This window comes from Drosophila mauritiana, chromosome 3R (genome assembly GCF_004382145.1).
Source record: "Drosophila mauritiana strain mau12 chromosome 3R, ASM438214v1, whole genome shotgun sequence".
Taxonomy (NCBI): Eukaryota; Metazoa; Arthropoda; class Insecta; order Diptera; family Drosophilidae; genus Drosophila; species Drosophila mauritiana.
The window spans coordinates 12927663-12953283 of NC_046670.1; the positions used below are offsets into that span (position 1 = coordinate 12927663).

The 25621-nt window shown below is 38.9% G+C and overlaps 1 protein-coding gene across 1 annotated transcript in view; it reads left to right on the plus strand.

Moving 5' to 3' along the window:
• The window catches only part of LOC117143257 (protein roadkill), a 59110-nt gene that overhangs the window by 5344 nt on the left and 28145 nt on the right, over positions 1–25621 (plus strand). The gene's annotated exons all lie outside the window — the stretch shown is intronic.

Genomic DNA, 25621 nt, shown 5'->3' on the forward strand with positions numbered 1-25621 from the left:
ATTGAACAGTGCCATCGGCAATTATTAAGTCATTAATTCCGGGGGATTAGCTTTCTCTCTCTCTATCGCTCTTATCTTTTAAGCTGCTGACTTGCTCGCCCTTAAATAGCCTTGATAAGGGCCTTGATAGTCGGCAGCCACCGCATGGAGCTTTCAGCATTGTTCTGCAGAGAGTTGTTGACTTGGCCTTTTACTAACTAAATCCTAGCATTTGTAGGATTTTAGTTCAAAATGTTTATAAACAACAAATTTTACTTTAATGAAAATCAAAACAAACAGTATACATTTTCTAATTGGATTTAAGTGTTACTGCAATCCAATTTGAAATCTGATTTCTTGCTGCCCAAATGTATGCAACTTTTTGACTTTTTGTATCTCAAAACAAGTGAAATCCTATTAGATATCCTTTTCTTAGACGCCTAAAAGAGCGCAATATAATTGTTACTAGATCTAATAGGTTAATTTATAATAAATAACAAAACTAAAAGCAATTAAATGAGAATGAGCCCTGGAACATTTATATTTGTAATTGAGGTAGAGTGGTTTGCATAAAACTTCTACTATATTTGTATCTTATCTTTTTCTACCAAATTCCTTTATGAGATGTAGCTACTTTTTGAGAACTTCTCATTTGTAGTTCGAACTGTGGTTCTTCGCTCTCAAAAAATGCTGGATTCCAAAGCTCCGTTTCGTGCTCTCCGAAGCTTTTCGGCAAAAGCAAAACAAACACACAATGGAAGCAAAACAAAAAAATATATATTAAGAAAAAAGCTCTTCAGTCGTCAGCTGCTGCGCGTAGCGAGTAGTAGTTTGTGTGTGCTTTCCTCGGAAAAATAATTCACATCTGTGTTGCTAACCGATTTTCCGCTTTAACACCCACAATTCGCAACGGTAAATGGTCAGGAGTAAGCAAGAGAGTGTCGAGAATTTTTAAGTTGACGAAAAACGGCAGTTTTCTCGAATATCGTGCAGCTTAAACGAGTGACCTTAATCCAAAAGCCGTAAACCTTAAAATGTATTAACATTTTTCGGAGTTCAAAAACACGCGCAATTAAACACACAAAGTGAATGACAAACGAGCTTTGGCAAACTCAACAAGACAACAACGACAGGCCTTAACAACTTCCTCAATCTAACGCCCTTCGAAATGTTTTAGGCTATGTATATACACAGCTATATGGAAATAGACCCAGCCTCAAGCTCGAAACTCGAGAATAAAGCGAGCAAAGAAGCTGAAAAGCAATTCAACTTTTTCTATATATTTGAGTAGAGTCGGCTTTTTAACACCCGGCACGGGCTATTGCTTTCTCGTTCTTGTTCTACCACACCCCCTTCTCTTTCACACCACCCCTAAGTAGCCCACTCTCTCTTTCTTTTGATTGTGACGCAAATCACATGTTTATAATGCCGAAATCGAATTTGATTAAATTTTTATTAACAGGTATATGTTTAAAAAACAAAGCTTTCCGAACGACAGCGTTGCCAGATGGGTAGGAAAAGTCGAAACAAAAAAATATTACCGAAATAGCATTGATATTTTCAAAGGAGCGAGAAAGAGAGGGCTAGCTTGGGTGTACTACACATGTTTGAACGTGCATAAGCTTTTCCGTTCGTGCAGTTCAATTAAAAACATGTGCTGCCCCCTGTCCAATATTTTTGTTTATTGTTTATAAATGAGAGAACTTTGTTCGCCCTCTCCCCTTCCTTCTCGCTCTTCTCTAGCAGCCATCTCGCTTGCTCTTGCGGTAAATAAGCAGCTGAGGTCAGCGAGCAAACGCCGGCGCAGCTTTTTTGTGTCTTTGCAAACACAAAATGGTAGCTTTTTCACTTGCGCAGGTTGTGAGCTTTTTGGTTTTCTTTCTTTATTTTTTTTTATATGGTTTTTTGTATGTATAAAAGTGGAATCGAGCGATATAGGAAGAACCTTGTATGCTCATGACTATGGAATGGAATTTAGTGTGTGGTTTTTGTTTTATTTAATTTAGTTTCTCCATCCATCATGCTTGCTCTCATACCGCCGTCTTTCTCGCTGTAGTTTTTTGAGAGCGCCCCTTCTTACAGCAGAAGAAGAATCTTCTGCCGAGGGTCTCTTCTTCTACCAGCGACTTGGGGCGTCAGTGGTGACCTCCAAAGCTGCTTTTGCACTGATTTATTTTGCCGGCCAGCTGCGGAAGCGTTGCTCTTCTTCGCTTCTTCATTCGTAGTTTTGTATTTTTTCGTATTTATTGATTTCATTACTATTTGGCCGAGGCTGAGCGTTTTTTAATGCCGGCAAGCCATGTGCAAATGCCACGAAAGAGACAAACGCATAGTGGGTGAAAGAGGCAGAGCTATCTCCTTACAATAGTCTTTGTTTAATTTAGCTTATCGCACGAAATTCTGCTGATAAGTTGAATCAGTTTTTTTTTTATTTTGATGTTGTTTCAGTATCTTTTGTTGCTGGCTTTATTTTTATTTTGATTTGGCATTGAACATGGTACGCTGGTTTTTTCACCCTTCTCTTTCGGTGAGTCGGTGCGAGTGAGAGAGTGAGAGGGACGCGATTATATTTGTGAGCTGTTTGACTTTTTTGATAATTTCGCGTGCAAATATCACGTATACGACGGGTTGTACCGAACTTGGTCATTATATGGTCGCACACGTTCGCCTTGCAATTGAATGTGATAAAATTGATGTGCCATTTCTTGGTATTCTTTGTTGTCAGAGGTGTTCGATAAAAAACAGAGCATATTTCAAGGCGTGCTGTCGTTGTTATTGAAACTCCAAACTCAAAGTGTTATACTTTGTGTTAAACCTTACTAAATTACCTTTAAATTACCCAGATTAAAAGCAAGATGACGTTGATGTGCTAACAATTACTGAAAGATCTTTGAAAAGTGCCAAAAACAAGAATTACCTATAATTTAGTAAATCAATATAACAAAATCATCGTCAACTTGGAAAACTCAAAGCAAACGTTTTGATTTTCCATTTGAGTTCCGTGTGGGAAGTTGTAGAAGAAAAACCTTCAAAGTGGATACCCTGGCGCTGCCTCTCGGAGGGCTATCTCATGTTAGAATGGCTCTAGCCAGGTAAGAACTACCATCCGATAACTGCATTTAGATTACATTTTATTGAAATCATGTTAGGGGTATTCATTAAAATCATTTAAACCGTAAATCTCTAAAACCTTACAGCAGTTTTATGGATAAAGGTCTCCGTAACTCTCGAAGATATCATTTTGATTTATATGTGGCATTCTATAGATACATATATAAACAAACCCAGTTGCATAGTCATAGAATTGCCTAGGAAATGTCAAAACATCCATAGGATTCGATGATCTTTACGGACCAATTAGTGATGCCCACGCTAGTAATGAAAATTCAATGTCGTCGCAAATGGTGATTACCGTTAAGCTATGAAAAACACATCCACAATAACAAAATGCAAGGCGAGTTCGCGAAATCGAGGAAACAATCAAACGAAATGTGCAACATTTGATGCGCTCGTGTGTGTGCATTGCATTAAAATTCAGGGGCAATGCCGTGCCTAGATGTAATTACCGTTATAGTCAAGTGCAAACCATATGGCAGATAAATATCGCCTGACCCCTCGCTTTTCAAAAGTGTAATGAAATACGAGGAAAATAATGGAAATGCATTCAGAGTATGAACAAGTTTTACATACATACGGACAGAAAGTAAAAAATATTGGAAAGGGATATAACTGTTCAATAAAGTTAAAAAGGCTTAATACCTTTATCTTCTGGGTAGAAGCTGGCGTAATTGTAATGTGTAACCCTTTTATCAGAGAGAGAGATAGATAGATATTACTGTTAAAGGGTTGAGGGAGATAAATTAAGTGAGAGGCAAAATTGGCTCTTGTGCGCTTTACTTTCACGGATTCGAATTTCCGAATGTTTATGGCATTGAATTCCCTATTTTCACTATTTATAGAGAGAAAGTGAGCAATGGATTTGAGTGATCTTTTGCTCTGAGAAAGAGAGGGGGAGCGGAAAAATGGGCGTGAGAGCGAGTGAGCATGTAAGCCTCGTGCTAATTCATTTTAATTCATTTGACCGAAGGTGAATTTGCTGCGGGTGGGAGCGAGAGCGCGAGAGGAAGAAGAAGCAGGGCGCACATGTGCACTATAGTAATCCCTCTCTCACTTTGTTTATGTTTTGTTTTTGTAACGGGTTATTTCAATTGTTGTAGCTGAAGCTATTTTTTTCTAATTGTCTATGAGGAAGTGTGTGCAAGCTCTTTGTAGTTGTTTTGTACTTAGGTTTTTTTTTTCTATTTTTCTATTTTGTGCGAAGGTGTTTTCATTTGTAATTACAATTACATGCCTCTGCCTTCGAGTGTGTTTGTATGTGTGCCCGTTTGTTTGATGTAATCATGGGTTACAAAAGCGTTTTGCTATTGCTATTGCTGTTTCAATTTGTGCGATAAGGTCGTTTTGCTCTATGATTTTGCGTAATTACATTTGATAATGTTTCAATGTGAAAACCTTTGCGGGACCAGGCATATGAGGGCAATTTAAGTTGACTCTGTAGTTACTGTAGTAATGTATCTATATTCATAATCAAGTGGAAGTTCTTTGCTAGCACAATGAACAAATTATAACTTATTATTATGCATAATGCAATTAAAATTCCTAATTCTTCTGCCATTGATAAGCTTCTGATTTCCTAATGATATGTTTATATATTTTAAATAAAAAGAGTTCTGATTATAATCCGCATATACTCTTTGAATTTCAAAAGCATCCCTGATAATCGAACCAATTTCTATATCTTAAATTCAAGTTACCCAACAATTGGCTTAGCTCAGGAATTTCACCGGCCAAAAGATGACATTTTCCAAATATTGCCCAATATATTTTCCTGACACATTCAATATGCCGTTCGGCATTCAAGGTTCTTTGAGTTTGTCGCATTTGTGACACTGAGATTGACAGACAGACAGACTGTGTGAGTTGATGGCGAACCTGTTGAAGAGCTTTTAAGGTCCCATGGTTTTATCAGATCGACTGGGGTTGGGGGAAATCAATGTGGTCACTGAGAGTGAAGGTTTTCCCCCTATTAGGCCAATCCATAATTTTCATTCGGGCCGAGACCCTCAAGCTCTGTCGTTTCCGATTGATAAAGGGTAAAGAGCGTGGTGAAAAGAGCCCGAAACATTCGCGTTCTATATTTATATCGATGACATGATTTCATTTCAATGTTCATGCCACAAAACTCACGATTCCGCGCCCGATAACAATGACACAATTCAAGTGTAACTGTGTGGGTGTTGTCGCCTCTGTGCGTGTTTGTATGCGTGTATCTAAGGTTGTTGTGGCTGTTGTTGTCAGCCACCCGCAACGAAGCTACAATCATTGACCCTCATGCCTTCACAACTGGCTAACACTCACACGGACTCGAAACGGAGAGGTGTTTGTGTGCGTTTGTGGGTGGAAGGGAACCTAACTAACTTATTGATTCAAAATTTGTTGGCCATATACATATGAACATACTTTGTAGGCCTATCAACTGGCAGCCTAATTGGTTAACCGTACCAAGGGTATTATGATGTGATATTGGGTCGAGGCGAAATTAATGGATTCTCATGCAGTAGCAGATACAGATACATTTACAGCTCTCAACCCAATTTTGTCAAGAACCTCAAACAGAGCTATCACAACATTACATTATCAGTGACGTCTTTGACAGTCCGATGGCAAATCATGGCATTTCAATTAGAGTTTAGTTTTGCATTGGGGTTTATGTTGCCTTTAATCAGAAATCGACAATGAAATACACAATTTTATAGCTGGCTGTTGTTTGAATCTTTGGTAGAACCAAATTTAAATGACCCTGATATTTATTGGCATTTGAAGGCTGACAAAATGAGATATAGTGATGCTTACGTTTCAAAGTTGAATGGACTATTGAAAACATGTGTATTTTAAGTGTCTGATAGCTTGTTAGTTTTCTAGCTCGAAAGCAACGGATGAAAAGAAATGAAATGAAAATGATACAGATATTTTATTTGTATAAAACCATTTGTAATAGGTCAATTATAAGTCGCCTTCATTTAGCCTTTAATTTGGATTCGCCTAAGCGCTCCAATCGCAACCAATCTCAATTACAGCACTTCATTCTCGCCCGCAATTCGCAATCCGCAATCGCATTCAAACATTCGAATGCGAAACAACAAACAGAAATGTTTACAACAAAACGCGACGAAACAATGCACACAGTCGAAAGGAGGTGGAGGCTAAAAGCAAAACAACGCAGCCGAGCAGAGCGTCGGCAGAGCTGCAGCAGAGCCACGGCAGCGCTGCTCAGCGACAAAAATGCAGCTAAAAAAAAAAATAAAAGCTAAAAAGCGTTGGCGGCGTGCTCGATACCAAAGCGTTGCAGTCGCCGTCGACGTCGCTGCCCGGCCTCTGCTACGATTTAGCCTCGTTACAAGCACAAGCGGTTTCTTTGGAGGTGTCAGCTGAGGTGCCAATCTTTTCGTTACAAAATAATGTCTGAATCAGGCCTATAAAATGTAATGGAATAGGAATGCTCAAGAATTATACAAAAATGTAGTTCCAAAACTTTGAAAAAATTGTTTCTTTGAAGGGATAACAAAAAATAAATAAGAATAATTAAAAATAAATAAAAATAATAAATAACCGGCTTTATTGTAGATATTAAAAACCTTTTTATGTATGTCTCCATAGATTACCGTAATTCAAATATTACCGTTCGATTCTTTCTTGTAATCTGTAAAAGATCTCTAGGTACTTTAGTTGGGCATCCCTTTTTTTCTGCAGTGCACCTTGGCCGCGCCCTCGCAACGCTGGCTGCGCAGTCGCCCTCGCATGTGGCCACAGAAATCGAAATCTTAGCCCCGAATTCGTCACCAACTTTGGATTTGGACACTACTTACATGCCGCCGACGCGGACAGCGACGCCGACGTCGCTGCCGGCAGCGTGTACTACTTTTGTTTTCATTGAAAACGTTTGCTGTAATGTTTGTGGTATGCTACGCTCTCGCTCTCTCCCTTGCTCTCCTGCTGTTGGTTCTCTCTCGCTCTTGCTCCCTCTCTCTCTCTCTCTGCTTCTCTGCTGCACCAGGCTCTGTCGACGTCGCTGCCTGGCGTTGCCTCGCTCATTTGTTTTGGGTCGTATTGACCTTCTTAAAAAGTAGGTAACCTCATTTCTCATTTATCGTGTACAACTTACATGCTGCTGCTCTGCCGACGCCTCTGTCGCTCTGCTCCCACCTCTGCCGACGTCGCTGCCGAAGGTGGGGGGCTTGTCTCTGCAGCGGCCAAAATATATACATAAACAACAAAAAAAAATCAAAAACTTGCGCGCCAAAGAAACATCGCACGCATTTCGCCACCAAATGCAACGCCTTCAATTGCTTGGCCAAGATTCTTTTATTGGTTGTAATCTTCTCGCACTTGAGGAAAAAAAAATCTCATTATTTTAGAGGCCGACTTCTGAGCAATTCCCTTTCTCAAAATGGTCAAATAACTGTCAAATAATTGGGAAATATATATATTAAAATTAAAGAAATGTTAAATATTTCTGACTTCAAATAGAGGACCATAATAACTTGATTACCCTTAAACAAAATGTTTTAAATTTTTATACCAATAAACTTGATAAGTATTTATATTTTTTGTTCTAAGAAGGCTAAATCCCTTTAGAATTTTGGCCTATATACATTTTGAAGGGCATCTCAGAAAAGTTAGACCCGTGCACATTGGAAGGGCATTCTGCTACTGCAAATGCCCCATTAGTTTTGTCTCTATTTCCCCATTCTATTTGCCCATTTCGAAGCTACGTACATAAGTGAATCGCCAAGTGATCGCTTCCTAGTGCCCCAATGCGCTGACGTCACACTGTGGCGACACTGACAGAAATAATTGCTACGAAGTTTTGAGAGCGGGAGGGGGGCAAGGTTTCCCTTTCGGCGCTAGATTATGTTTCAGACTTTTCCGAAGGTGAGGCATAATAATTTGAAAAGTGTGTAATGTGTTTTCCTACGCTGATTGCACTTGGAATTTATGCTGCGGCGGCGGCTCCCTTGGTTTACTTGTGTCTATAAATTTGAGTGTGCGTGCATAAACATTGAACAGTTTTTTGTACTTTTTTTTTTTTTTTTTGCTTGTTTGTATTTTGTGTTTTGCTCGCTGAACTATAGCAAACCCAAACTGAACTGAACTCAACTCAACTGAGCAGAGCAGCGCCGAGCGGAGCAGCGAGTTGTCGTCGCAGTCTCGTTTACTATTGACACCATTAATGTTGCCCCAATGTAGGTCAATTGCGCGCTAATTGCCCCGCCACTCGCCTTCTGCCGGGGGTCGTTTCGCCTCCTCTCAATGCTGAAAGCTGCCACTGCCACTGCCTCTGTGCGCTGCCTCAGCTGCCGCTGATTGAAGCTTTGCTGGCTAGCTGACCTTTTAGGCCGCGGGAGCAGTGCGAACAAGTTGGCCAAAATGTGTCACTTTGGGCATGTTTTAAATGTCGAGTAATAGGTCCTGTATTTCGAGTAGAGCCTGGGTTGGGTATAGTTGTTCAAAGATGTTGACTTCTTCATTACATTCAGATTCTCAAGGTGGCTGCAAACGGAATGTCCGTGAAGAACAGGGTATAATCAAGCTTATATTGCTTAAATAATCGATTATCTTTAATATCAATATGCAAGCCAAGTTAGTGTTTAGTAATTCTTAAGAATAATTCTCAAACCTGTGATGTTAAGATACAATATTATGATGTACGGATTCTTCACTTAATGAATATAAAATAAAAAAAATAATAATAAAAAAAAATAATACAAAAAAATAATACAAAAAATTAAAAAATAATAATAATAAAAATAAAAAAAAAATAATAAAAATAAAAAAAAATAATAATAAAAATAAAAAATAATAATAAAAAAAAATAAATATTAAGAACGTATTAGCCAAGCTCATTTGAACAAAGGTGGCTTGAACATTTGTTTTACCTAAGTTAATATATTCTTGGAAGGTCTAAAAATAGCAAATCTTATTTTAAAAATTGCTGGTTTCACTTGCGCATTTGTAATCTGTCATACGCAACAGCGTTACGCCGAAATTGCTCATATTACGCATACGCCGTGTGAGACAGCTTGGTAACCACAAAATAACTCTCAACGCACTGGAATCGCTGCTGCTGTCTTTTTGTTGTTGGGTTCTCTTTTTTTTTTTTTGGGCAACCAGCCCCAAACTCTGACCTAGTTTCCGCCTTTTTGGGCACCGAAAAAAAAAACTTTTGTTGTACATTTATTTCTCTGGCTTTGTATTTTTGCATATTTTATGATTTAATCAAAGGAAATTATACACGCATGCAGAGCATCCCAGGGTGTGTGCCCTGGGGAACGAATCAGACGAATCAGCGTAGTAAAGTTAAGTTAAGTTCCCTCCACCGCACACACACACACACACAACCACGGGCTGGGGCAATAAAACCGAAACTTGACCTAATTCTGAAAACTGAAAACTGAATTCTGATGCCTTTTTGTCTCCACTTTCGGGCCTGCTAGAAGTGGTTGTTTTCGTCTCTGTACACAACATTCATCTTGCGTAGCTGCGAGTATTTTAATTATGGCATTTCCAATAAACAATTGTAGGTGGTTGTTGGTTGGCAGGGGAAAATATACAAAAATCGATCTATGAGCTGAGTGAAGCACTTGGGAAATCGAATTGCGCTGCTTATGGAAATCATTCGATAAGCAATGAAAACAAGGCAATTGGGTAATGCCACAAAATGTGTTGAGTACGATATGTAATATTATTAAACGAAATGTTACAATACGCGATTGTACTGCAGTTTTGAAACAAAACAGATCTGTAGGATTTATGTGCATTTGGGGTTATTTAATCAAGTTTCAAAACTAATTTTCACATCTTAAGTGCAATGAGGAAAAATGTGCTGATCAAAGAAATCAAATTACATATTTCTGTAAAGATTTAATGGATTTTAATGATATATGCGATCCAATGCCACATGGTCTAATTGCAGTTCCACATAAAAGCTGTTTATTTAATAGATTATGAACCGAATAAATGGTTTTCAATCGTGTGCAACTCAAGGAAGTTTCGCTTATAAACACTTTTATGTGGCCACACGAATCCACAAATTCTGTTTTACAAACAGTGAAACGATTGATAATAATTCCTTGTTGATTTTTTGTTCGTATTTTTCTTAGAGTATATCAATCTTTAGATGTTGAAACGCCCAAATGATGTTGTTTCCTTCTTCGTTCCGCCTTTTCGCCTCCCACTTTTGTCTTGTTTGGCTTCTTTATAATTTCCATTCGCAAACTACAATTATTTGATTCACTTGAATCGCACCAGATGGTTTATATATATAGGTATGTAGAGGCTTCTCCTCCTTTGATTAATACAATCGTTCCTCTGGCGGGACACCCTTTGCCCCCCCCGCCAAGTACAGCCCTGCCCACAGTTGCGATTCTATTTCATTACTACTATTATTACGCTCAGTTTTTGTTGTTGTCGACTGCCTGTTGCTAGCCAATGTCTTTCTTTCCCTCTCTCTTGCTGGCCTCCCTGTCTCGCTCAGTGTAATTTACGCGGTCCAATACTTTTCGCGCTCAACTTATGAAGGGCATGTGTCCTATAAAGTTCAGAGTGTACAAAGTATTTGGATATTTTCATGGTTTTGAGAAACAATTGTGTTTTTTGAATAAACTTAATTTCAAGGTTAACTATTTTTATTTAAATAAATCAGTACTATATGTAGATAAGTTAGAAAGAATATCAAGTATACGTCTAAAATTAAAAAAATACTAAATTTCAGTATTTTTTTATATTCGCTTTAAGTAAATACACATAAATAAAGATTATTGGTTTTAAATGAAAAACACATACTAAATTGCAGTATTTTTATATCCTCTATAATATGTATTTATATTAATAAAGAATATTGTTTTATATTCGATCAATATAATGATTTTTAAGCGCACCTTTAAATGATCTTTTTTTCCCACTGAACACTGATTTTGATAGGGTATGGTATATTCGACTCGTGTATCCGCCGTCGTTGTCATCTGTTTCATTTTTTAATTCGCTTATTCCCTTGGTCTGTCTCGGGTTGGCCGTAGGTATTTCATTTCATTGGCCACCGGGCGATGGGAACAGTAAAACCCAGGCCAACTGAACTGAACTGAGACTGAGAGTCGAGCAACGTTCTAACCTTGTAATACCCGACGCAGTGGTAGTAATTTTGATGGTTGCTTTTGTTGTTGTTGCTGTTATTATTGTTGTTGTTGGTACCTTTAACCTTTGCTTGGTTAATGCGAGCGGCAGCAGCAGCAACAACAAGAACAACAACCTTCTCTGACGTCGTTTTGTCGTATCCTTGAAAGTGTCTATCTGAGGTCATCAACTACAATTTTCGTCGAGCTGGTTGTTGTTACTGTTGGTTGGGGCTCGTTTATCATTGGGCTTTTCATGGTCGACGCTCCGAACGAAAAGGGGAAAATATACAGAAAACATATATATATACATATATATTTACATTCCAGCAACAGCGCTACAAATATTATAAAAAAAGGAGATGCAGGATTTGACCAGGATCTCAAAAACCATAGGGTTGTCATATGGTGTATGTGAGTGCGCCACGTGCATTTCATACTAATTATATGCGAGCGACCACAAACCGATATAGCCTCCACCATATCACCACCCATTATCTGTAATTGCCTTTGTTCAAATATCGATTTTGATAGCAAAGCGTTTTTCCCTGTAAATAGTTCGTGGATTTCCTGTGTTCCATAATCAATGTGGCTTAGTAAATCCCAAAATAGGGAGTATGTAGATCACATAAACAAAAGAGAGGGGCCCCATAAACTAAAAATAAAGCAGAGCTAGTACAGTTTTTTTAATATTGCATAAAGTTTTCTGAATATTATTTTAGAGATTCGAATTAGGGAAGTTGGACGGCAAATAGACGACAGTTACGTGCGAGACACACGCACATTAGAGTCCATACAGTGGACTAAGCTAAAGTAAACAGAAAAAAAAAATATCGTTTCAGGTCAGGGTTTCCAAAAGTACACACACGCACACCCGCCCCAGTGATAATTATCTGACAATGAGATTGCGGACCGCCAAGCCAACCTCAAAATGTGAGCTAAAAGGCCGAAAAGAGAGCAGCGTACATATTTACGTATACGTGGCGGAGGGGTTTAAGTAAACTGCATTAATGAATCTGGGTTATAATTGAAATCAATGGACAACGGACAGAGCTCACCAGACATAGCCATGCTGTGGATTTCAACATAAACAATGCATAAATCCGAAAGATACTTACGAGAGCCCTACAAGAGTCAGCGGTAACAACATAAGCAGGCGATTTATGAGTACCTCGGTGAAAACTGACGCCGTCTGGGCGAACAGTGGTCCAAGGGCTAATAAAAATGGTCTAAAATGTAATGGGTGCCGGGGAAAACAAGTTAGTTTTATATCCCTACACTTAAGCATTAAATTTTATTTGAACCCGATTAGCATAATTATTACTCAGTTTTGGTACTGAACCCACCATTTTGTTCCACTGTGCCGTCACTTAAGTGTTCCATTCCATTTCGTTTCGTTCCGGCACGCTTAAACGCTTAACAAATTGAATTCGAGTAGCAGGCGGCATTCGAAGCAACAAAGGGAAACAAAGAAGCAAAGCAGCTGTAGAAAATGAAGAAGCTGAAGACACGGCAGAAGAGGAGTCTTCATCGACAGAAGACAGCAGAGCCGACAGCGCAGAGAAAAGCCTTCAAACAGTGATGTGCGTGACAAAAATGATGACAGACCCCAGAGACGGAGACCCTTCTTTCTTTCACGGTTCCCCCAACTTTGGGGGACATAAAGCGGTACTGTTTCCATTCGCACGTTTCCACTTCCTCGACATTTGCATAAATTGTTCGTTCCACTGTCGCTGCGTTTCATCCGGTGGCCGTGAAACGATGTGAAATGAAACGGCGCGGAGACATGGTCTTTAGCTCTTTTAATCATTTTCATGCTACTACCTCCGTATATCGGTGTTGTTTATTTATTGCTCTTGCTGTGTTGCCGGGGCCTCAATCTCAATGTCTACCGCTTGTAATTTGTATCTTTAAGATACGCGATCCCGACTGCCGGTCTCCATTTGTTATTGTTGCTGTTGCTGCTGGAGCTCTGTCGCTTGTCTTTTTTGTGGTTGCATCTCTCTGCACATCTTCACATTAAAAATTTATGATGTAGCCAAAGAGTTAAGTCGCTCAAAGGCGTGCCTTCTGTTTCTGTCCGTTTGTCCGTATGACAGAGCTGGCAATATGGCTATTTTCTAGCTGCTGATGAACTTTGATAACTTTACTATGCATTCAGGCTTCTTGAAGTGCATTATTTAATTTCGATGTTGAAATAGAGTATTTTTATGCTGTTTTGAATATTTTGTTGTTCTGTAAAATATTTATATTATTAACTTTATAGCTGAAGTAACCTCTTCGATTTTATAGCTGTCATTACTGGCGTTGTCCGTTTGTCTTGCTGTCCGATCCTCGTTGATCGTCCCTCGATTCTTTGCGGTGGCTTGACTGTGTTTCCGCTTCGTGTCCAAAAGTATCTCAAGAGCAGAGCTGCGGCTTGGAGTGTGTATCTTGTAGCTACTTAATGTCGTCTCAACTTATATGGCCGCTTCCAGATCTCTTCCAGCTCGCTTTTTAATATGTACAATCTGAGACCGGGCTTGGCCCGGCACATCAACTGCTTTTTATTGTTGCTAATCGCTTCCATTATATCTTGGGCTCGCTTCGCTACTATTTATCTATCCACTTTGATCTCGTGTTCATCATTTTCTATCGTCCCTTCTGCCATCTCCCCTCATTTGCATGACACGGCGCAAAGTTCTCACTAATTACTAAAGGTTTTTCCTGCCTCTTTGTGGTCGCTTTTTTAATTTGTATAATAAATCAGTTCTCAGTTTTCAGTTTCCACTTGCTAGCTGCTTTGGCAGGTCCAAAGGGAAGCTCTTCTCTTTTAGCGGAAAAGCGTGAAAATTATGCCATCTAATCTTTGGCGCTTTCACCTCGTAGAGCGAGATGGAGAATTCTTGTTAACCGCGCCTATCGCTTCACCTGCATCGCTTGTCGAGAATTTAACACTTTGCCGGCCTGTGAAATTTGATAGTTGTTAGAAAGTATTTACTTAGCTTGTAAGCGGCAGATGGAGCTGATTATGCCAGCTCAGGTGAAAATCTGAGAAACTGAATGAGTTACTGGGAAATTGTTATAGTTTGGATAGATTTAAAGTACATGCATAATACATACCTCATTATTAAACCGTAATGGGAAAACCATATAAACAAGCCATGATGTTAAATACAGCATAAGCTGCCACATTAAAATTGTCTGCTTATTAAATCCGAAATCGCAATACATTTTGTACACAAACGTGCCATTTAATTTGCCAACTTTTCCTCATTCATTCACTCAACTCAACTCACAATGAAGCTATTAAATCGAGCCTTTCTCCCAATGTTTTTCGGCCAAAACGCCCACCCGTGAATAGACAAAAAAAGAAGAAAAACCCATTGGAAAATGCAATTGGAAAAACAGCGCTAATCTGCACGGAGAAAATGAAACCGTATTGCAAGTAAAAGTTAAGTTCACTTCTCTCTCGAGGAAAACTAAAATGAAATACAACAAAAAGCAGCATTCACGGCCAATGGAACTCACTTCCTGTTTATCTATAAGATACTTTTACAAATGAGCGGCAAGCAAATGCAGCTGCCAGATAGCCATGCACATATAATTAACTTCACAGCTTCACAGTGGATATATACATATGCATTCGTATATAAGTATATATATATGTATATGTTTGAAAGCAAGCCGATGTGAAATTGAAATTGGTCCTTTTCACTAAAAATGAAAACGTCCAGCGGCGCAAAGAGCACTCTTCCAATTCGCAGAGAGCCTAAAAAAGAAAGAGTGGGAGCCGCGTCTTCGAGTATCTTTCACTCAAATGAAAGTAAAGGAAAGTATCTGCGACGGGGGGAGTCGATGTTGATGGCCTGGTGTGGCAGCCGGCGAAATGAAATCAAATGAAGAAGTGAAATAAACTGAAATGAAATTTGCTTTCAAACAGCACACACATGGCAAAGGCAAAATAGCGGAGCCAAAACAAAATAAAACATAAACCATTGGTGAATGATTCACTTTTTTTCGGGCTGACAGCGTGACACGCAGTTCAAACGATATAGTTTCAAATGTATTGTATCTAGCTTTAATTTCTAATATTACGCATACGACATGTGAGCCAAGAAATTTAAATACGAATGATATGGCTGACTATTTGCTTTTTCTAAATAGTATTTATCTACACTTTGATAAGAAACAAACCTAAGTTGTGAATGTGTTTTTCCGTGTACCGACTCACTCTTTCTCACTCTGACTTTGGTTAAATGAAAGCTTGACGCTGTTGCGACGACAGCTGCTGCAACAGCAACAGCAGCAGCAGCAGCAGCAGAAAACAGCAGCAGCTATAAAAATAACAAAAACCAACGGCAGCCGTTTTCAAGGTGGCAACTGTCATTCACTTGGCGGCCAGCAACTGGCGAAGCCTCAACTCAAAACTGAAAACGGAAAACAGAAAACCCAAAACCCAATCCCAAAACGAAACTCCAACTTCTGCTTTAGCTTGAGCCTCGGATACCGATACCGATTCCGATTCGGATTCAGCTGCGTCCTCAGCTCTCGGTCGCTTTGGCATTGACTTGACACCTTGCCGGCTAAATTTATGAAGTGAGAGCGCCCCAGAGTCCCCAAGTCCAAGTCACAGTCGAATTCAGAGACTGAAACGATGTTGAAGCCGCTGCAGTGCATTACTTTCTCTTCCTGTTTGCCGCTAAATGAATGGAAATCATAAAGTCCGACGGCAACGAAATCAGTTTCAAAACTATTGAGCCCGCTAATGTGGGTGCTGCTAGGATGCACTTGGAGAAATATATTAGGGGAAACTGACAAGGAACTAGATGCATAAAACTTCATTAAACTTGCTTTAAAAGGATTACCTAATAATCTTAGACTTTCAAAGTATTTCACTAACAGCTTCCTTCGTTTCTGGATTTGAAGTCTTTGGCCATTATTTCTCCCAGTGCATGGCCAGCAATAAAAACTGCAATCTGGAGTGGAGTAGAGTGAAGTGTGCAGCAGACTAACAAAGTGACGGACAAAGACAATAACAAATGACAGTTGTTTCTGCTGTTGCCGCTGTCTTGTCAACCAGTTCTCATCTCAATTGCCTCAGACTCAGACTCGGATTCCGATTGGGAGTCTTGTCTTTATCTTTTGTGGCTGTTGCAGTGTGCTGCTGATTTCATTTGTTTAAAATTCCATTTGAAAAGTTCAAACTGACACCCACTCGCCCATGAAAATGGATTAACGATCGCAGGCGTCTGGTCTGGCCAGACATTTTCTGGTCGAAAATTAAAAGGGACAAAGACCAGACAAATGGATGTGGCACATTTTCCGACAACGTCTTTTATCAACAAACTGGGAAAACAGATAAAGAAAAAAAAGGAGATATTGATATATATATTTATGATTTCTAAACAATTATAGCACTTATTTTCCTTAATACATTCCAAAGTTTGGTTCACTGAACTTCTTCTGACTCACGCAATATATTGCGTTCGTTTTTCCAGACTTCTTTGCATTCAACATTTTTTTTGTGTTGCGCTTTTGCCTAAAAAAATTTGCATTTTCCACAATTATTTGTCGTTGTTAGTTTATTGCACAATTGGACAACAAGTCGAATGAGTTTGACGATAAAGTGTTGGTTGTTTTGGACTTATGTGTGCTTGTAACCCCGACAGCCGAACAGTGACTCTAAAACTCTGAATAAATATTAAAATCAGGAAAATAAGTTCGCCAAATTTATAGCTTTGAATAAGAAAAAGGAGTTATTTAAATTATTTTGACTAAATTGAGTTACTTTAAATGGCTAGGATATGTGAATTCCCCTATTTTTGATTTTAATAAAGGAAATCAATATGTTTGCTTAACGTTCTTCTCAAATAGTTCATATCTCATTCTTTTTATTGCTGTTATATCTTTTCCAGATTTTGAAAAAATGCTAAGACATTACCCATTTAAGCCCATCGATAAATTTGCGATTGCCACTGTGCGATATTTTAAAGTTTGTGCCCCCCTTTACGGAGTTTTAACTGCGGTTCGTTTCGTTTTCGACTCCAGTTGGAGTCTTTCCCCTGCAGCTTGGCATTCTTGATAAGTTAAGCTTTATGGTTGCGCTAGTTCATTAAATTTATTTAACAGACACACAGCAACAATGTCTGTGCAGGCACACCCCCTCACAGCCGCTCCCCCCTCCCAATTTACCGCACCCAAAGTCTCAACTTTAGTTGCAAAACTTGCGGAGCGAATGCCTTAATACACTGTGCAAAATTTGCTCCTTTTATATGCATTAAAAATATTACAAAATATATATGTATCAAACGAAAATGGGTGTATATTTATTTTAAATTTCTTAGTACTCGTAAGCTAAAACTGATTAGCTCTATAAATTTGTTATTTATTTACTTTTTGCTTATATAGATCATAAGCTTGTTTTTTACTGTGTACTGGTGTGAATGAGAAGGGAAGTGGAACCAGCAGAACCACCGCCAAACACAAATCCTGTTCTCCAGCTCCCTCTATTTGTGCTGCCCTCTCTTTCTGGCGCTGTTGTGCCGTCTCTTTCCTTTGGCAGACACATCTCCTTGCAGCAGTAGTCTCTGTGTGGCATGTAGTGTGGCAAAGTAGTAAATTTAATGTCAGTTGCATTTAAATTGAAACTCGAGCTGCAGCAACCGGGAATCTCCTTCTGTCGGGAACCCCCTTTTCAACCATTATTTTTTCGACTCTTTATCCACCCACCTCTCTCTCTTCCCCCATTCTTTTACCCCTTTGCCCAATGATTCGTTTTGCGAGGTCTGTCGGCAGTTTAAGTTAATTTCGGAACGTTACGCCCTTTCCACACATTACTTAGCATGTACAGTGCGGATCATAGGTATAAGGAAGTATTTAAAAAGTATTATTTTGTATAGGAATTTGAATTAGGAATTTGAGTTTTGTCTGCTGACAAAACTCCTAAAACTAAATACTTCCAATTTAAAATGCACAAACTATCTATAATCTATTTAAAAACTAAACCTCCGCTAAGCCCATTTCCGCGACAATCAATTATTTAATGACATTCCGTTACATATTGAATTAGTTAAATCCCATCACTAGTTCCGCTTTGGTTCAATTTGAACTTTCAACTTTCCTAAAGTTGCGCAACGTGCCGTCTGAGCGGACGTATCTTTGTATCTGAGTATCTTGTCTCTGAGCGCTTGGCAGACATCCCCAACCGATGGAAACGAGCTGGTGACTCCAAAAAGGAGGGAAGTTCAGAGGGGACTTTTGCAAACTCAGGGTTGCATCCCCCTCATCGATGTGGAAGCCCCATCCCAATCCCTTTTCATGGTTTTTCTCCGTCTGTCCTCTCGCAAAAATTTAATGTTGAGCAACGAGTAAAAGTTGGACCCTTGACTCCGTTTTCATTATTGTATGTGTGTGTTTTTTTTTTTCATTTTTTTTTTCTGCCGTATGACTTTAATGCGCTCCACTGAAAGATACAAATTGTTATGCAAAATGGTGAAAAGTTTCATTCCGCATCAGCAGAGCAAGCAACTGACTTCTTGTATGTTTTATTTTTCAACCATTCCCGTTGGTTTCATGCAAAAAGAAAAAAAAACTGAACGTTTTTTGATTTATTTTCTTTTTATGTTGATCTGCTTTTTGCAGCCGTCGCCGATGTCTGCGCTTTTATTTAATTTCGCTTCCTTCGCAGTTGCCATTGTGTGCGAGCAACTTCAATTGACTTCACGGTGGTTATGGTGGTGTATGTCATCCAGGGATCTTCTCTCTTTTATGTACACAAAATAAACAAACAAAAAAAACAGTATCCAAAACAACAAAAAAAGCAAAACAATACAATGCACAATGCTGCGATCTTTATCAAGCAAAGGCTGCAAAACTGTTGAGTCTCATTGTACAATATGTTATTTATGTTGTTTAATATTCCCTTACATGTCGCGATTTCCCCCTCCCCCTTGTGACCTTTTATTAATCGGTTGTAAACCTTTAACTCTTGTCGTTCCAGGTATGTTTATCATCCGATGACATTTATGTTGACAATTGACTTTGCCCGCGTCGGTGTGAGTAAATGGGGTTAAGCAGATGATTTGATCTACGACTGATGGGGTTTTATGTACAAAAAAAGGGTAAATGTTTGGCAAGCATGGGAAGAAAATACGTACATGCCTATGATGATAGAAAGTTGATACTTTTCTTATCTAGTGCACCTACTTGTCATTATTTATGTCTCAGGAAAGATACAAATGGGCTAACTCAAATTTAACTTTTGCTTATTCGAATTTAAGCCAACACTTAGGCTCAATTATGCAAATTTGGACAAGTTAAAATCCCCCGCAAAAAAAAGTAAAATTCTGGTCCCTTTCTTTTCGTGCGGCAATTTCGAACTTATTCAAATTTAATGGCCATCAGAGGCAATCTTTTTTCTTTATTGTATTTTGGCCTGCAGCGAAACAGAAAAAAATCAGAGAGAGAGAGAAAAAGCCGCCTCTACTAAGCCTCGGGGCCATTGGAATATTAACGCCCTAAACCTTGAGAAAAAACCGACTCGATGGCACGTTTAATGCCCCGGACAAGTCAGACACCTATATATGCGACTTCTAACGTCTATAATTACTAAGCAAATACACGCACCGCCGACACAGAGATACAGATACACTGAGATACTCGCGGATACAGATACAGATACAGTCACGAAACGTTGGCGCTCGGTCAATAGCCACAGAGAGTCTGTTAATTATGCCGTCTAACCAAGCAACCAAATTATGACAAATTTATATGCCCAAGAATACGTTTTGAAGTATAACTGGGCAACGGACAAAAGAAGATGGAGTGAAAACGAAGTCAAATAAGTTCAAATAGTCCGCCCATTTAAATAAACAAGCCAAATAAAGTGAAGGAACGAGGCTCGCTAATACGAAGAGGAGCCACAGCCCCGAAACACATTCTATCGCAAACATTGCCCCAAACTCGCAGAAGGAAAAAAATAATAAAATCGTGAGCCATTTGAAACTTATGATGGGTTCATGGTCAAAACAACCTGAGTTCGTTAAAACAATCAAAAAAAAAAAAGGGGAAAAAACTGCGAAAAAAAGCACATAGCCGAAAAGGCTATGTGAAATATAGACATTTGTGTACTCGCAAAAATAAAACAAAAACCATTTGAGAAAATAGTGGAGAAACTAAAATGGGAATATCTGAGCAAAGAAATGCTCTAGCTACGTTATTAACAAAGGTGGAAGCACACAAAATAGGATTCAGATACTTTCATTTCGTCATTAATTTGTATCTTTTAGCTTTTAGGTATAATTAAATAAACGTTAAAAACGCACGGCTTGATAACAGTTACTAATAACTTTTTATCGCTATTTGCTGAGCAACAAATGTGAGAATATAAAATTATATTGCAGAACAAATTGACTTTTCACAGCAAGCCATAAATCTAAAAACTCTTTTGTTCAGGGTGAATGAATATTATTAGTAAGGACAAACCAAGAGATAGCTGCCAATATTTATGAACAACTAATAATGATAATCGAATGCCACGAATGACTGGCAGCTCTTTGTGATGTAGTGTAAAAAAGTTGAGTATCTTGGGAGAATTTTCGCAGGTATCCGCAAAGGTATCTCCCTTATTTCTGCACAAAATTCAGCTCGTGTCTGGCCATAAATTATGGGATGTAGGGGCTGAATCTGTCCCATCTTGTTGGTTTATTCGATGTATACACACATATATACGCATATATATCTCTGTGTTTGAACAACTTCTAGTTTGGTTTTGTTGTCAGCGCCGAGTTACCTCCACCTCTTCCGTTTGAAGCGTGTGCACACCTTGAAAATAACTTCCAAGGTTGCCAGCGACTCTTTATGCCGACCATATCTTTTTGCACGTTTTTGTTAGGGTTTTGTGCCCCGTGCCGAGCAATGTGACTTCCTCGGATTCCACAACCCAGGGATACTAACCATTTGTATAGAGTGTGTATATATACATAACTACATCTATACCTATATATATATACTGTCTTTCCCTTCGCAGATGGGCAACTTGTAGTCAAAGTTATATCCCGTACTTGTCTTGCCCAACTTGTTCTCTCCCCACCCAAACCAAACCAATCCAATCCAACCCGTTCCCCCATCATCCGTGGGTTAAGTTGCTTCTAGTCGGATATTCCCTGCCTACTTTTTGTTCTCTTTTGTTTTTAGCCGGTTGTTTGCGAATGACGTCAGAAATGCCGGTTCCGGCTTTTTCTTGGCTGCCAATGTAAATGCAAATTGGAAAAAAAGACCCTTCCTGAGATTAGAATAATAATCACATACATAGCACAGAATCTCCGTTGAATTTTAATTGGTTTCTATTAATTAATTTACATATTTAAATTGAAAACGTTTAACGTGAAGTATTTTATGATCCATAGATAAGATTTGAATTGTTAAAATGTGCTTCAAAATTAAGATAATTTTACTCAAAGATTGTTAAAAAGTGAAACCGCTTAAACATGATTCACTTCAAAATGAAGTGCGATATTTTCGATCTGGTGATTACGATATTGATGACTCCACCAAGGACCTCTGTCCAAAACCCATAAAATCATAATAGTTTTGGCAAGGCCCCAATTTGCAAATTTCTGGCTAAGAAGTATAATTAAAAATCCCTCAACCCTTTCGCCTATATTATATGTATGTATGTTATGTATGAATCCTTGGATATGGCCCAGTCATTCCGATGCTCGATCCACTTTTGGCAGCTGCCGTCGCCATGGTTTATGCTCTCGAGGGCAACTTTTGGCTTAAACATTCCTCATCAGCCGGGCTTGCAGCACGCAAAAGAAGAAGAAGCAGAAGAAGTACCGAAAATTATGCCAGACATTAATGAACGTTAAATTACCGCCGCTGCCGCCGCCGCTCTCTTTATTATGTGACTATGGTCGTTTTGTGAAGCCTCGCCGTCTGCGACTCCGATCCCAATTCAGTTTTGTATCTGTATCTTTGACCCACTTCGGGCAGTTGTAAAAATTCAATAACAGAAACGGAAAATTAACTAAAAAACGGCACTCGAAAGCTAAAAAATGAAACATTGATAAGACACCGGGAAAAGAAGCAACGCAGAAACCAAGGCTGTGCAGCTCGGCACACGATTTCTACTCTACACAGCTGCAAACGAAACTTATTTCGCGGCTCTTGGCTGGTTTTCTTTTTGGGTTGCCCTTCGACTGCAACACACAGCCGAAATCCAAGGAGGAGTCACCCCAAGTACCCCTTCCGCCTGCAGCACACACACCTTGCACCCATTTCCATGCCATTTCCATTTACGTGGCCGGCAAACCGAAACGTGAGTGGAGCGCCAAAGAAGAGCGTTGACAGCCAGTCCAAGCGACCGGGATCGGATTGGATTTGGTCTGGATCTTGGTCGTGGACTCTGCCCTGCACGGAAGAAAACTCCAAAATCGCCAGCGGTTCAGAAAAAATAATTTTCTAAAAAGATTCGCTTCTTTCTATAATCGAATTTTTTTTGAGCTACCAGAGTTTTCAAAAAAAGTTTAACATGCAATCTACAGATTTAGTCGAAATTTATTTAAAATTTATTTATTTATTTAAAAATCAAAAACCAACTTGGCAGAAGCAATGATCATATATCAAATTTAATAACATCAATAAAATCTCAATTATTTTCTTCAATATAATTCTTGTTGCAATCTTTAACATGCATTTCTTTAAAGTAAAATTTTTATACTACATTTTTCTCTGTGTATCTTTCCATTTTTTGGGTTTCTCTGCAAAGGTCTATCTAGAGGGTAAACTCTGCTGAGCTCCAATGTGCGTGCGTACGTGATGCAATCAAAATGTTATTAATAACGCAATAAAGTAACCATAATTTGGATCATTAAAATGCACACATTTCGCGCTACGTGAGACAACCGAAAGCCAAAAAATCTACAGAGGCAAACCAACTTGAAAAAAGTCAGCAAGAAAATAAAAAGGGCTAAATGAAAAACCTATGTTAACACATGCCGCAGGTACTAAATACTTGGTTGGTGAGCACGTGTGTATGCCAAAGTTGAGATACACTTTTTCCGTTAAATGAATACTAAAAGATATGTATTGCCATTGCTGTAGATAAAAAAATATCTCTAAAATATAAGTAGTCAATTAGATAGTTACTTTCTTGTTATTAGCTCTAAGAAGTCATAAAACCAGAGAAATCTTCCTACAGTTAGTAATGATTCAAAACCTCACCATGAAGTTTAAATACCTCACGATGAAGAGTAAAACCTTTTGGCAGTCATGTTCAAGTTTACGACTTTGACTTGGCGCCATCGTTTTTACAGTAGTTCAACTCGCTGAACTAAGCCCATTGGCCACGCCCACCGCCGCCCACTTATATGAAAGTTTTAACTGCCTACTCAAACTACTCAAAAACCCGAACTAATCTCTGTGTGTGTGTGTTGAGTGTTGCAAGCGATTTTGTACGTCTAAACCAGAGATTAGGGCCAGGTATTCAATTTGGCCAAAGGCGATACGCCACCTAATTCAAGCAACTTGGCCGATGGTCTGGGGAAAATTGATTGAGCTGCTTAATAAATGATTGATTGATTTTGTGGGCTTGGTAGTCTAGATAGGATCTCTAATTGAATTGTAATGATGGGGAGTGTGCCATAATACGCAGATATGTAGGTATACTTCCAATTATTTAAGTAGATATTGCTAAGAGTCTTTTGGTCAGAGATTCTCGTTTTTAGGAAAAACACTGTAGTGTTGGGAAAATGCCTAACTTTGCGTGTTCCTTGTTCTGCCCACCTTGCCATTTAACGACCTGTTTTCCTGCTTCTCTCTTGCTCATCAATTACGATCACATTCTCTGCTGCTCGGCCACTTTTGGCCAATTCAAATGCAACTTTCCCATAAGCCAAATGGATGCTCCACAAAATTTCACCCAGCTCAGACACACACAAATACACGAGGGAAAAGCGGCGGAAAATGTTGCGAAACTAAGAGTAACATCTTCCCATAAACGCTATGTGCTATCCTTTTTCTTTCGATTTTGGCCATTTTTGGCTGCTGCGCTGCTTGGGGAAGAAAACCAAATCAATATTGATTCTGAGCCCAAAGGACTTTGCCAGTTTTCCGAAATTGTCCGAGAGCAAAGAACGTTAAGCTGACACAATAACAAAACTTGGTTGCTGCAGGAAAATGGTTTTAGCTTCTGGCCATGGTCAAAATCGTATGGTTTTTTTGGTAAAAGGGGTCTTTATTGGCGTATAATAAATTAAATTAATTCGATTCGTTCATTTTCAAATGTAAGCTATTGAATGAAAATAATACTTACCGATATGTTTATTTAATTATATAAATTATATGTAAAGTATTTAATTTTAAAACAAATTGGCGAATATATTTGCAAATACTCAGTAATATTCTTGCTTTTATGTTAATAACTTTTATCCCTTTAAATTTCTAAATTTGCCCATTGTACGCCCCATTTTGCGAGAACCCTGCGCACATTCAATTTAGTGTCGGAAAAGCTCTTGCCATTACCTTGCAAATCCCCTTCGGGAAATGACAACAACAACCACAAGTGCACACATGTGCGGATGCTTCGTTGGTGTATCTATGAGATACTTTTTTCTGCTTCTTCGGGGAAGTTTTGTTTTTTTTTTTTTTTTGGGTGCGAAGAAAGCGCCAGGCTGATAGGCAGCCAGCGGCGCATTGTTTCAGCTCATAAACTATTACATAAAAAATTGAAAGCAGGCAAAAAGCGAGAGAAAGAGAGCCCAGGTGTAGTAAGGTAACAAGAAATGTGTTCGAAGGAGAAATCATTAAAGACTATGTTGCAGATAGAGAAGGCGCTATGTGTTTTTGTTTCTTTCATTTTCCTATGCAGCGGAACAAAAGCAACAAATGCAAAGTTGCCGATAGGAAAATGGGTGGGAAAAGGAGACAAAAGCCAAGTGAATGGTTTAGTGCAGTACACTGGGACAAAATGGGAATATTTTGGTCCTTGGCTGGAACATTCAAAGCTTTCTTTCACAGGATTTGTTGCATAATTGAAAGACAATTGGTACAGAATGGTTTGGCTTTATCGTATTTCAAATCGCCATCATGATTGTTTGCAGTGTAATTGGGGGTTGGGAAATCGTTATGCGGTGATATGCTCAGGCGATATCACCAAACCAAGACGCTGGCCAAAAGCAACAACAACAACAACACCACCAACAACAATGCTAAATTGAGCCCGAGTTATGTTTATGACAGTTGTCAGTTATTGTTGTTGCTGCAGTTTTCGCCGCTGCTTTCCATTTTGGCTGCCTTCATGTTATTCGCATGTATTCGAATGTTTGAGTGTGTTTGAATGTTTGAGTGTGTTTGAAGCGAATGCAAATTTGTGCAGCGATGCGTTTTGCCAGCGTTTAAAGTCGCGCGTGAAAGTCGCGCCAGATCCGAAA